This window comes from Tamandua tetradactyla, chromosome 18 (genome assembly GCF_023851605.1).
Source record: "Tamandua tetradactyla isolate mTamTet1 chromosome 18, mTamTet1.pri, whole genome shotgun sequence".
Lineage (NCBI taxonomy): Eukaryota > Metazoa > Chordata > Mammalia > Pilosa > Myrmecophagidae > Tamandua > Tamandua tetradactyla.
In genome coordinates this window covers 23292581-23307015 of record NC_135344.1, presented here as the reverse complement: position 1 = coordinate 23307015, position 14435 = coordinate 23292581, and the positions used below count along the sequence as shown (strand labels likewise).

The following is a 14435-nucleotide window of genomic DNA, read 5'->3' as shown; positions in this document are numbered from 1 at the left end:
GATTTACTCACTTTTACTAGTTTGGCCACAGAGCTTAGCGGCACACGCCTTGTTTTTTTTCTACTCGTTTGCTCTGTGATCACTTTTGGGTCTACTCCCTGCACCTACTTTTTTTTCCTGGCTGTGTTTTAAAAATTTGACCACAACAAAGAATGGTGAATTTCTTTAGTGAATATATGATGTTCATGCATATAATATGGAGATTTCAGTCATTTTATTCTGAGGGCTTCCTCCCGTGAGCTTCATTGTATGTGTCCCGAAATAACGATTGCAGTGTCTCTTGTCTCAGTGGCCCACCTTCTCTCAAGGAGATTTTGCAGGTATGCCCTGTTTTATCAACTACAGGGCAAGGGCCATCTGATTCTGGTTTTTAAAATTCTCCAATGTAACTCAGCGATCTGGTAAGTACTTAATAAATATTTACTCTTAAGAGGTGAAGATGTTTTTTGTGAGGATTTGTTTTTGACCTTGCATTTCAGAAGCTTCTGCTGCCTTCAATTTCACAATGGAAGTGCAAATATCTTAAACGTAAGCACCAGTGACAATGCATTTCCTGGCCCCCCCGTTTGAACCCAGAAACTCATCTACTTTGCATTTTAATATCCTAGGATCATTGCCACCATGTGAGAAAGAAAATTTGTCTGCCAATTAGCCCAGCCAAACTGAAATGAGTTCTTAATCTTCTGAAAATAAAAACTTGGTGCAACTGCCACGCGATTTGCAATTGCAGGTGTTATTAATCATTCATTTATTCTAGTCCTCCCTCCCATCACAGCCAAGGTGTGTTTTGACTTAGACGGCGCCCGTGGCCCAGCAACTTTTAGGTTCTTGACAGAAACTAATTAACGATGAGGCTGGAAAAGGGCAACCTGTCCATTTGAGTTCATAATCAAAAAGGAAGCAAATGCAATTTAATAATTTGCATAGCACACAAGATAAATTTAGCTAGAAAACCATATATCCAATTGGTTTACAAAGCAAAACACCAACTGGGGAGACAACTGGAATTGAATCTTCTCAAATGAAGAATTGCGTATCGTACAACCTATGTCTCTCAGGGTGAAGAATAGCTCAGAATCAATGTCCTTGTTTCTGCCTCCTTCGACTCTTGTAATTCCAGACCCTTAAACTTAGGCTACAGAGCTTGGGATACCCAGTCAGAGAGGGGGAAGGGATTTTGAGAATCATCTATTCTATTTATAATAAATGCATCCAGTTTTGTTTTATTTGTTTTCAACACAGGGAAGAACTCAGAATACATTTAAGGAGTTGTATTTTGGGCATCCAAACCTAATGTTTTCAAAATTTAATTTGATTCAACAAATGCTTTTTGAACTCCTCTGAGCTAAACATTAGCTATGGCATGGACCCAGCTCTCACCTGAGAGACAGACAAGTAAACAATCACATGCCTTTTCGTGTGATGCACTAAGTGAAGTCTGGAAGGCTTCCTGGGGGAGAGGCCCCTTCTGCTCAGCGTTAAAGGATGATTCAGCATTTGCCAGACAGATGAGAAGGAGGGACATGCCAGCAGAAAGAAAGATAAGTGCAGGCTTGTGCCTTCTATAACGGAGCCTAGGAATTGGTGTGGATGTGGGAGGGATGAGACGAGAGGCAAGTCAGGTCCTGCAAGGCCAGGCTGAGGAGTCTGCAGTGACTCCTGAAATTCTGAGCAGTGACGTTTGACTGCACATTAGACTGGGAAATTCTGAAATGCAATTAATGCCCAAATCAAAGCACAGGCCTGACCAATTAAATTGCATGCTAGGAGGATGGAGCCTTGGCATTAGTATGTTTTAAAAGTGCTCTAGGTGATTCTAATGTCCAGCCAGGGTTGAGAATCACAACTCTGCAAAACAGTTCTGCAAGCTTTCCTGTAAAGGACTAGATAGGGTGTTTTCAGCTTTTGTCCTCTCTGGCAAACTACTCAAGTCTGTCTTTGCAACTTGGATGCAGCATATATATATATGCTGTATTACGAATGAGTGTGGCTGTATTACAATAAAACTTAGCAAAACAGGCAGGGCTGTGGGTTAGTGACCCCTACTCTAGATGATGGGATGCCATTGAAGAATTTTAAGAATATATTGATTTAAAAACTTTGTTTATATTTTATTACTTAATATTACATAAATAATATACAAATCCATTCTTGTAGTGAAGACATCTAAACAGTTCAAAGTTCAAGTCTTTTTTGTTCCTGCATTCAAATACCAGTCCACTTCCTGGACAACAACATCGGGTTTGTATCCTTCCAGAATTTTCTAGAACTTTCTCCTTACATTTTTTTTTTTTGTACATATATCCACTTGAAAGAATTTTATTTTGTGAATTAGAAAATATGTTCATTTTTCCTGGGGTGGTGTAATGGTGGCTCAGTGACAGAGTTCTCACCTGCCATGCCGGAAACCTGGGTTCGATTTCCTGATGCCTGCTTATGCAAAAAAATATATATATAAATACATGTGTATATATATATATATACACACACACATATATATATATATTCATTTTTCTTAAACCTGCTTTTTTTCACGTAATGTCTTGCAGCATGTTCCACAACAGCAAATATAGATCTGTCTTTTTAATTGTTGCATTGCATTACAAATTATGAAAGCATTACAGCTCACTTACCCACCTCCTGACTGATAGAGACTGAACTACTTGAAATTGCTAACATTCAGCTGTTTCTGTCCTATAAAATGGCATGTTTATGTGGTTCCACTTAATAGCTTGTGCCCACCTTTTTGCCATTCAGAGCATCAGTGCTGTGAACACCCTAGGATGTGTTCCGGTAGGTGACGTTTCCCCTGGGGCCGCGCCTGAGTCGTTGGATTTCCCCATCGCTGCGTATAGCAGTTAGAAAGGATTCCCTGGTTAAATAGTAGATGCCAACTCTGTCAAACTTCAGCAAAAGGGGGAGCTTATTGGTAGGATGTGGAGAAGTTCATAGGATGGAGAGGCAGGCCAAATACCTACTAGGCTCAGAACTGGTCTCTGGACCATTGAGTGTGGATGGCGGCACCCATCCTAGGGCCTCATGGGGCTCCACAGGGAATGAATGAACTCCCAGCTTTGCTTTGGACCTTGTCTCACTCCACTCAGGTCCTGGGAGAGGGGTGGCCTCCTGTCACAGGGATGGGGAGGGTTGGGTGGGAGGGTCCTCCAGCTGTGGAAGAAGAGGACAGGGCACCTTGATTTTTCATCAAGGCTGGAAAGATTGGGGAAAGAGAATTCTTCAAGAGAAAATCTAGTTGCTTTGAGCAAGGGAGAATGGATTCTTGGTGGCTAAACTGAGTGAACCATCTCTTCCTATTCTTACCAACAGTTTATCTTAACAAATGGCTACAGTTTTACTCTAGTTGGCTGGGAAAAAATGGTATCTAATAGTTGTTCACTGATGAAACTGAGTGGCTTTCACATAGTGATTAGTTGCTTGGATTTCCTTCAACTAGAGTGGCCTATTCGTGTCCTTCACTGACCTTAGATCGGTTTCTCTGACTTTCTAAAATGATTGATTTGTAAGGGTTCTTTATAGGTTCTGAATACAGTTCTTTATGTAAGTTATAAATGTGGTAGAGCTGTCCTGTCCTTTGAGGAAGGGGCCATGAACAGAAAATGCAGGCTCAAATAGTGGCATCTGAGTGTCTCTCTTTTCTTTTTTTTTTCCTTTGGTCATGTAAGTTTGATAGATTTTGAAGGTGGTGTGAGGTGCCTATAACTTCATTTGAGTGACACAAAGAAACTAATTTTGCAAACTTCTTTTGCATTGAAATGTAGTGTACGACTCTGCCGGGAAGCTTGGGAACGATGTTCTTAATGGAAACGTGGACAGGCTGGGGTCGTACAGCGAGTGTCTCGCCACCCAGGCCCCCAGGGGACACTTCCGAGGCCAGTACTGCAAGCTTCACGTACCGCAGGTGAGGCGGGGGGGACCTCTGCAAAGGCTCTCAAAGGACGAGCAGATGCCACCCTGTGGAACACATCTCCGCCGATTGCTTTTCTTAATTAAAAAAAAAAAGTCTATGACATTCCACAAAAAAATGAAAACTACATTTCAAACAGTTGGCAGAAACTGCCTACTTCCTTCTGAGCATGGGACAGTACACAAGGCATCTAGCCATAAGCCAAGTAGACTGGAGATAGCCCTCCCACCATGTGGTGGGGACCCACCTGCCTGGGCAATCTAAGATCCTATGCACACTTGAGTTTGTCGGTAGCATCTTCTGCCCTTCTCAGGCTCTACCCATGTCAGGATCCCCATGGGACATTCTTCTACTTGGGGCTTTGAGGCTCATAGGATCCTCCCAGACCCAATTCCTCCTCTGCATCCTCACCTCCAAGGAACACATTGCTGTGTAGAACAGAGAGGATGAGGGCAAGGAGTCTGGAATAATTTTACTGAAATCATTCAGTAAATGAAAATACGGTTGACTGTAGGACAGTCAACTCTTAATGATTTCTAACATGGAAGAGAGACGCACTTGGCAGATTAGTCAAAACTAGCAGCTACCTTTTAAATAATCAACTACTTTTAGCTTTGGAGTATATTATTATTTAAATATGGTTGCATCCAATGTCCTGAGCCCTCATTCCTGTCTCCCCTTCGGTTTTTGAAATACCAGGGGGAGGATAGACATCCCATAGCCCCTTTCCCAGAAACAGAGCTCTGAAATACAAATCTGAGATGATCTTCAAATACAAATGTGAGATGGGCCTTGACTTATGACTACATCATTAAATCACTAAATCTCCAAAGCGCATTAATCCTTTTACTGCTAGAAGAAACTAGGAAATCTGCACAGTCTCATTAAACACAAAGATTGATTTTATGCATGTCACAAAATACTAAAAGAAAATTGCATCACTAGGTGGCTAACAACAATTGTATCAAAATAATAAAGAAATCCTATCTCTTCGATATTAATACCATAAAATGATGTTAAAATTGTTAACCATTGGAAACAGGGAGATTATCATCCCAGCCCCATTTGTCTTGCAGAAAATTATAGTAATGATTGCTTGAGGGTTTAATCGGTGTGTACAGACTTCATATCCTATTTTCAAAGCAGATTAATGGTTTTGATAGAGTAAAAGGTCAGGTATACACAATGACGTAAGTTATGTTTTTAGAAGAAGTATGCCAGAAATTTTAATTTATGATCTGCTCTTTTCCTTATCGAGAAAGGCATTCTCATTATTGGTTTGACTTATTAATAAAATCTTCACTCGATACTTTGTGCCCTGCCACTAAGAAACGGCAAGTTGGTGATTTTACTGAAAACTGTAGGGCAGTCAATTCTTAATGATCACTAACATGGGAGAGAGATGCACTTGGCAGATTAGTCAAAACTAGCAGCTGCCTTTTCAATAATCAACTGCATTAAGCTCTGGAGCATATTTTACTTATAGATGGATGCATCTGATGCCCCCAAAATTCACTTGAGCCACTCTGTAACAGAACAGCCATCTCTGTGGAAGGCAGAAAACTTTTCTTCTTTTTACATCTTTCTCCACTCTCCCAATGTGCTTAAGCCATGTGCAGCGTGGGGGCAGTCGTTCTTAGAAACGGTCATGTACACGTGCTACGACCACGAACAGTAAAGAACGTGGTGGTGTTGTGTCCCACAGGGCGGAGCAGACTGCCGTGTTGGGGTGTGTGTCCCCGACTCGTGTGCAGAAGAGGATGTGACTATGATGTGTCGTCTAGGTAAGTCCAAAAGAATATTCAGGGGAACTATTGTCTCGGCATTAAGTTTGATAACCCCAACTCTTTGGAGCCAATAAAAAGCAGTGCCTTCAGGATTCAACTCACTTTTCATGCTGATAAATTCACTAAACTGAGACTAACAGCGTATGAGGGGCTTAGGAGTGGAGCAGGAGGATAGGGAGGGAGTAGGTAGAAAGGAGAAGAAGGGTCATAAAGAGGCAGTAGGAGCTGAATCTTTATGTAATAAATTTTTAAATTAAAAAAAATCTTCCCTTCCACGCAGCTGCACGGTCAGGCCTGAAGAAAGGAGGTGGGTAGTATCGGGTTTCCATATTGTGAATGCTCTCTGCTGTGACCAGGTGGGAAATCTGTCAGCTGCCAAATCCAGAAGGCCATTCGGGACTGGGGTTGTGTGAAGACAATATGCTGCAATGGCTGAGGGGGAAGAGCTCGGCGTTTGGTCCCGGTGGCCACCTCCGGGCCGCACGGTCCTGGGCACATCACTTCATCCCCCCCAGCTTCAGTGTCCTTCTCTGTAAAATGAGGTGGATGCCGCAGGTCAGGCCTGCTCTAACTCTCTTTGGCTTAAGGAGCTCTTAGGACTTTAGCTACCCAGAAAGAATGAATTTTAGTCCATGTGAGAACTGATTCTGTTCCAAGTCTTTCAGAGTTTTCAAATAAGAGCTTTAAAGCCCCAAATTTGATCTCCAGTGTCTTTGTATTTATTCATGCCATCCAAATAAGAATTAACATGACATATTATTGAGTCCTCTTTTAAAGTGTTGATATTGCAGGTAGTTTTCTATAACCTTAAATTATCTTCTGAATATTTTATTATCCCTATAGCTTGAGGTGCATTATCCATTCATCTAGCCAAGTAGTTTATGTGCTGTTTAAAAAAATGTTAAAAATGAAATTCAACTTGCATTTCTTGTTAGATACACCAAAAAGCTATCTCAAAAGTATTCTGAGAAAGGAGAGTAAGGAGAAAAACAAGATGATGCTTCTTTTTGGTGAACTGGAAAAAAAAGGAATGGTTTGGGTGATGAAAAATTTTGACATTTAATAGTGGGGGTGGTTGCACAATATTGTTAATGTAATTAATGTCCCTGAGCTGATATAGTTAAAAATGGTTAAAATGGCAAAATCTTATATTATATATATTTTGCCACAATAAGAATAAGGAAAGGGTCTGGCTAGTGTGAGCAGGGGTGGCATGAGGGGACGTGTCAGTGGAATTTAGTTTTCCCAGCCAAGGCATCTCTCCACCTTCAGCACAGATGCAGCGGACAGGAATTGTCAGCTCTTCTTTAAAGCTTCTTGATGGAATTGCCAAAACTTCCTCTACAGATATGCGGTGCCCAGCTCAGCAACGCCAGGCAGAAACTGTTTGCACAGCCTTTATCAACCAAGGCAGGAAAGCAGGGAGTGAATGTGTGACCGTAACCAACAGCCCAAAAGGAAATTAGCTTAGTATTGCAGAGTGAGGAAAAAAGATTCTTGCTGGTTCAAAAGTTATTGCTTTTGGCCTAAGACTAGGGCAAAATAACCATATAGTTTGTGTATATAGTTATACCTTATCAAATTTCACCCAACAGACTTTGCACAAGTTCCTGAGAATAAGTATAAGTAAAACCAGAGTGAAGAGAGCTGAGGTAAAACTTGGATGTAGAGACCATGCAAACTAATTCTAAGCTGTTGCCCTAAAAATTCAGATCCATGTAGCTGCATGTCATTTCTGGGCTCCCCTAGACACAGAAGAGAGCTGTGGAGATGGCAACTCGCAGCCGCCTCGCTCAGGGTCTGCACGTAGAAAAGGCTCGACGAATGTTAGATGAAGCCCTAAAGTTTAACTGTGTGGCCGAGGACCTCACCGGCCACAGGGACAGCTGGAAAAGGGGGTTTGTGAAAACCGAGGTAGCAGTTTGCAGCCAGACTCAACAGTGAAGTGCAACGTTTTTCCATTCCCAGGGTCTCACTCTAAGTCTGTCCCGTCTGAAATTTTATGATGCTTGGCTCTCTCCCAGGTTGCTATGGCCCAGAGCACTGACTTCTGAGGGGCTCAGGATCGATGTTAAACAGGTCCTGACCACAAACTTCCACCTTTCCCCTTTTCCATGCCCCACCAGACCAGTTCCATCCTGGCTTGCCTATCCTGATTGGAATGACCAGGTCTACCGAGTGGAATAATGGTGCAAGGGATGTTTTTTCCCTCCACTGCTATCGCTCATGAAGTCTCTGCACGCTGATTGAGGAAATAGGGTTATTCTAATAGGAACTCCTTGAATTCCCCACAGAACTGCCTTTCTGGCTAAGATCTCAAAAGGAGTCCAAAGCATTTCACAGAACGCCGCCTTCTGTTCTCAGTTCAATTCAGAAAATATTTAGTGAGCAATTCTAAATCTGACCTTTGAATATGACGCCACAGATATGCGCTGGGTGAGAAACTTAAGAATTGGAAATCACTTGTTTCAGGAAACCTATCATTTGGTCAGTAAGAAAATATGTGTGCCTGAGCGGTTAGGAAATAAATGCCCAATCTCCCACTGAGTGCTGAGGACAACTAGCAACATACAAATGCCACAGGCTCTATATACATATAGATGCCAGAGGAGCTATGGAAAGTGGTAGGAGACCCCACTGGAGAGAGTGTAAAGGGGACAGTCACAGAGGGGGTGGAGCAGGCCTTGTGTTAGCAAAGCGGTGGCAGGGGCATGGCAAGGAGTTGGTGGAAAACAGATCAAAGAAAGGTTTCAGATTCCCTTTTGTAGATCTAGAACCCGGCACAGTGTAGACCCCCAGCATTGACCGGATGTGCCTGGGCTGCCAGTTGGCTTCATTTACAATGGCAGGAGTTAGAGCCAGGGCGTGGGTGCGTCTCCTCAGCACTGCTGGGACCCTCTCTTTCCGGGACCCTGAGGACATTGACTCCGTCACTGGGCGAGATTGGACAGGCCCAGAAACACACCGGCAGCCTCATTCTGAGAGTCTTCGCCTGGTTGCCTGCCTGAGGGTGCCTGGGGTGAGTGAGCGCTTTAGTGAGTCTCTGTTCAAAGTTACTCTGAAATTGTTTTTGGAACCCCTAAGCTCAATTCTGATGTACCCATTTTCTTCCTCTCCTGACCCAGGGGTTCTTAGGGACCTCTGGGCTCTTGTGATCAGCCTGTGGCCAGGGCGGATGCTTTGGAGGAGGGGGTGGTAGTGCCTGCAGCCCTGCCCCCAGACCTAGGTGAGAAGGACCTTCGGGGGCCCTTCCTCTGCCTGTGTCCTCCCCAGGGGGCGAGCTGTCTGCAGGACCAAGGGGACATGCCTAGGGCCTTCTCTTCCTGCATGCTCCGAGTGACTAGGTGCCCAGCTGGCACCACGCCCACTCTAAGGAGTGACTGTGGGGGGTTGGGGGACACTTAGGATGGCCACACTCCTGACCGTAAGGCACCTGAAGGAGGTGGGGAGAGAAGATGGGTGGGGTAGGCGCTTAGGGAGGCGGACCCGGGAGGCCTCCGTTGTGCCCTTGCCCTGAACTCAGCAGATGTAAGGAAGGGAAGGGCCTGAGAATCTGGGGGCCAAAGCTGAGGCTGCCTCAACTGTGGAGTTCAACCCTTTCTGTTTTCTCCTCCAGTACACATGCACACACGCACACACGCACCCAAGCACACACGCTGTTCTCATAAAGTTACCAGCTTCTGGCTTTGTGTTTGGGCCAGAGCTATTTAGAAGTTTAGAAATTACCGCCAAACTATGTGGTTATAGAGCTGGGTTGAGCCAGGAGCGCCATTTTACAAATAGCCAGCCTAGAGCATCTTTGGGGTTAGGGAGGGTCGTGACCCCGTGGTACGCACGAGGTAGGGACTTCCCACTTTGCCCATCGAGCAGCAGGCAACTGGGGTCCCCCATGTCCTTCAGGGCCCTGGATCCCCATCTGCACACTTCAGGTTCCTGGGTGCCCTGCAGACCACAGGGGCGGAGCTGGGCAGTATAGGCCCGGGAGTTGATTTTCTCACTTCATCGAGGGGTCAGCAGGCTTGGGGACGGTGACAAACCAACGCCAGGTGATTCTTTCAAAATTATAAATAGAATTGCCAGGAGGAAGAGACATGTTGTCTGGTCAGTTCACTTCTTTTTTCACTGGAAGAATTTATTTGGGAAATGCATATGCTAACAGGAAGCACGTTGGGGAGCATCAGTCCCGAGCAGACAGCACTGGGTGATGAATTCTGCTGCCACGTGACCCAATTCAAGCATCCTCACTCTTGGCCAGTGCTGGAGACTCAGGAGCAACTCGTTTTTGTTAGTACTATTTATTAAGTGTCTTCTAGATATGAAACACGTTTTGTTCATTCTTTCCAATCCTTCAACAAAGAGCTTATTTTACAGATGAGGAACATTAGCCTCAGAAAAGTTCATGAACTTGGGTTTGTGGTTAAGAATCCAGGTTCTTTCATTTGGGACCCATTCAGCCTGGGTCCACCCCTTACAATGTGACCATGGGCTCTGTGCCTCAGTTTCCCTTTAGTAAAATAGGAAGAGTAATAGTACCTAGTTCATAGGATTTTTGTGAGAACTAAACCTAGCAATAATTATGGAGCACAATTAATCTTAAATTATTAACCTTTTAACAGGCTATTTGGATATTTCAGAAAGACTCTGGTCACAGACTCAATCAGGCCAGTGTTGAAGCTAGAAGGGATGTTAGGATACAGCATACCCAAGCTGGCCCACACTTCCCATTACACAGATGAGGAAATGAGATCCAAAGAGGTGAAGTGACTTGCCCAGCGTCACACAGCAACCTAGCAAAACAGTCAGACCTTGAACCCAGAACTCCTGAATTCAAGTCCAGGCAATGCGGTATGGTGACAGGTAGCAGGAGGAAATAAAAACAGCACATCCTTCAAATTCATACAGACCAGGGGTGAGTTCTGACTCTGCCACTTACCAGGCAGAACAATAAAAACAACATAGACTCATTAGAGGAGATTTACATAGAGAGATTATTTGTAGAGATTTATGATAGGTATTGATTCACACAGCTGTGGAGACTGGCATGCATGAGTTCTCCAGAGCATGCTACAAGGAAACTTGATGAAAGTGAAGTCGAATGCCCCAGGAGAAACTGGCTGGTTCAAGTAGAGATAGAAATTCTTTCTGACTGCTGAAATCCTCAGTTCTCACTTTAAGACCGCCAACTGATTGTGATTGTTTTGTGAATTTCAACATCTTTGTGCCCTGTTTTTGCCCCATCTGTAAAACAGATCAATTAAAAGCTGGCTGCCCTTTTTATACCAAGGTTTTGTTTTGAAATAATAGATACGAAAGCCTCTGAAAAAGTGTAAAGCACTACTGCAAAGTATCATTAATACGTTCTCTTTTTTTCTCTTGGTAGATGTTTTAAGATTCAGAAACATTTCATTTTTGGCCCCATCCCTCTCCCTCTTTATGATAAATTCTTCCTCCTCTTTGGAGGGGAGTGTGGCCAGATGTTCTGCTGGAAGGTTCCCCCTCGACGCGTTTGCTGCCGTGTGCCTGTAAGTATGTGCATAGGAGGCAGGGGGGTGGAAGGGAGCTGGTCAGCACAGTTTTATCAACTTCACTCACTAACTGCATTTGAGTGATCCACTGCGTGAACTCTGGTCACAGAGAGCTCACCACTGACCTTGAACAAGATACTAGCAAACAGTTCCAGGGGAAGGCCAACTGCATCCCAGTGTGACTGAGTTTCAGAATCACTGAGATCTGTGTCCTGTCCCAAAATACTCCTGTTTCTCAAGATCACGAGCTTCTAAATCTGGGACCAACGAAGGTTAGTTTCTTTTATTCGAGACATTCCCGCTCTCATAAAAATGGCTGCAGTCTTACCCCCTTGCTTTTTATTTGCATCTTGAATTGTTCCTTCTAAACTAAAAAGAAGTAGAATTGCTGGGTCATACATAACTCTCAAATCCTTGACTCGTTTAGACTGCCCCTGCTAGATAATATGCATACCTGTGGCATCACCCTCTCACCAGTTTTATAAGTTACCTTTATATAAACCAGTACCAATTTGACAGATAAACAAATCGGTTTAATTTGCACTTACAAAAATTAAGAGAGTCCCCTCCCCCAGTTCATCTGCCATTTGTATTCTTATCTTGTAAATTATTTATTCATATACGTCACTCTCTTCTCCATGTTTATATTTCTTGGGTTCTTATTGATTTTATAAGTTCATAATAATTGGAACTCTCATATGTTACTGGAAGGCATGTAAAATGGTACAGCCAGTTGTGGAAAACAATGAGCTCTTCCTCAAAATTTTAACACATGGTTAGCACATGACCTGGCAATTCCACTCCTAGGTACGGATCCAAAAAATTTCGAAAAAGGGACCCCAAAGAGATCATTGTTAGAAGTGTTGGTAGCAGCATTATTCACAATAGTGAAAAGGTGGAAACCACCCAAGTCTCCATTGAGAGATGAATGGATGAACATTTAACATATCCGTACAATGGAATATTATTCTCCATAAAGAGAAATGAGGTTCTGATCCATGCGAAAACATGGATGGACCTTAAAAACACTACAGCAAGTGAAATGAGCTAGACCCGAAAGGACAGATATTGTATGACTCCACTTAAGTGAAATATCTAGAATAGGGAAATTCAGAGAGACTGAAAATAGATTAGAGGTTACCAGGGGCTGGGGGAGAGGAATGGGGAGCTATTAAGGGTACGAAGTTTCTTCTTGGGGTTGAAGAAAGGACTTTGGAAGCACTGTGATGGCTGCCCATCACAAATGTAATCAGTGCCACTGAATTGTACATGTAAAAACGGTTAAAATGGCTAATTTTATGTACACTTTACCACAATACATTTTCTACGTTCATGAATATATGAAGGATATTAATCCTTAGTCATATCAGCTGTGAATATTTTCGAGAATGTTCCAGTTGCTTTGGGTTTATGATTTTTTAAAAATTTATTTTATTTATTAAATATATCAACATACAAACACAAACATTCTTACCATATGATTATTCCATTCTACATATATAATGAATAACTCACAATATCATCACATAGTTGTATATTCATCATCATGATCATTTCTTGAACATTTGCATCAATTCAGAAAAAGAAATAAAAAGAAAACAGAAAAAAATTGATACATACCATACCCCTTACCCCGCCCTTTCATCGATCACTAGCATTTCAATCTACTAAAATTCATTTTAACATTTGTTCCCCCTATTATTTATTTTTAATCCATATGTTTTACTCATCTGTCCATAAAGTAGATAAAAGGAGCATCAGACACAAGGGTTTCACAATCACACAGTCACACTGTGAAAACTGTATCATTATACAAACATCTTCAAGAAACCTGGCTACTGGAACACAGTTCTACATTTTCAGGCACTTCCCTCCAGCCTATCCAATATACCTTAACTAAAAAAGATATCTATATAATATGTAAGAATGACCTCCAGGATAACCTCTTGACTCTGTTTGGAATCTCTCAACCATTGACACTTCATTTTGTCTCATGTCGCTCTACCCCTTTTTGGTCAAGAAGGTTTTCTCAATCCCTTGATGCTGAGTCCCAGCTCATCCTAGGATTTCTGTCCCACGTTGCCAGGAAGGTCCACACCCCTGGGAGTCATGTCCCACGTAGACAGGGGGAGGGCAGTGAATCTGCTGATTGTGTTGGCTGAGAGAGAGAGAGGCCACATCTGAGCAACAAAAGAGGTTCTCTTGGGGGTGACTCTTAGGCCTAATTTTAAGTAGGCTTAGCCTATCCTTTGCTGGGTTAAGTTTCATATGAACAACCCCCAAGATTGGGGGCTCAGCCTATTGCTTTGGTTGTCCCCATTTGTGAGAACAAATGATTATTTTTTTTACAATTGTAATAAGGAGTTTAATCAAATCCGTTCATCGTTTTCCTTTGTCATTTCTTTCATTATTTTTATTTTTAAGATGTCATTCCCTGCCCTTAACACTGGTGAAGGTTTACCTACCCTCGGAGGGGGCTTTGGGCGATCCCTTTCCCCGCGGGCTGTCTCTGCTCTTCTCCCGTAGGCTCGTGGCTGGGCTGGGGCTGCTCCTCCCTCTGGCCGGGACCGGCTACGTGGCGGCCCGGGGCCGGTGCTCAGACCCCGCCGCACCGCCGGCTCGGCGGGCCCCTGGCGCGGGCTACGGGAGCCTGCCCTCCGGAGAGGCGGGGCCCGGGGAACCACGCTGCGGAAGCCCACCGACGGCCCGCCGGACTTCGCTGCCGCTGCCAGGAGCCTCGGGCAGAGGAAGAAGTAGGCGTTTTCATTAAACTAAGGTTCCCCAACCCGAGAGGTCACTTAGACCGGAGGCAGTGGGGGCCATCCCTCCCCGCCGCAGTCCCGGGGACGGCCGAGAGCTTTAAACGTCAGCGTGGAGGGTGCCGCCCTGCGCTGTTCACCGCAGCCTTTGTTCACCCTCGTGTGTGCCGGCGAGGTCACCAGTGTGCAACTACCCCGTGTGTTTTGTGCTAGCCAAAGACCGGGTCAGAACAGAGCTTGGGTTTCTCCAGTCTTCCTATAAGGAACAATTCCGTGATCACAATGTCTATTTCCAGTGCCACGGTTACCCTGGATATCTAGAAGCTTCCAGCCATCTCGGAGGTCAGTGATTTACACCAAACGAGGCCAGGGGAGAGTGGGCGACACAAGCTAATTGCAACACGACAGAAAGAGCTAGAGTAGTGCTGGAGAGGCTGGA

The 14435-nt window shown here is 43.9% G+C and overlaps 1 long non-coding RNA gene across 1 annotated transcript; it reads left to right on the top strand.

Annotated features, from left to right (window-relative positions):
- The first annotated feature begins 258 nt into the window (after positions 1 to 258).
- On the top strand, positions 259 to 13837 carry LOC143662013 (uncharacterized). Its single transcript, XR_013165091.1, has 5 exons — positions 259 to 401; positions 3780 to 3919; positions 5631 to 5709; positions 11093 to 11234; positions 13764 to 13837. It is a non-coding gene; the product is annotated as an uncharacterized LOC143662013 (long non-coding RNA).
- Positions 13838 to 14435: the final 598 nt, after the last annotated feature.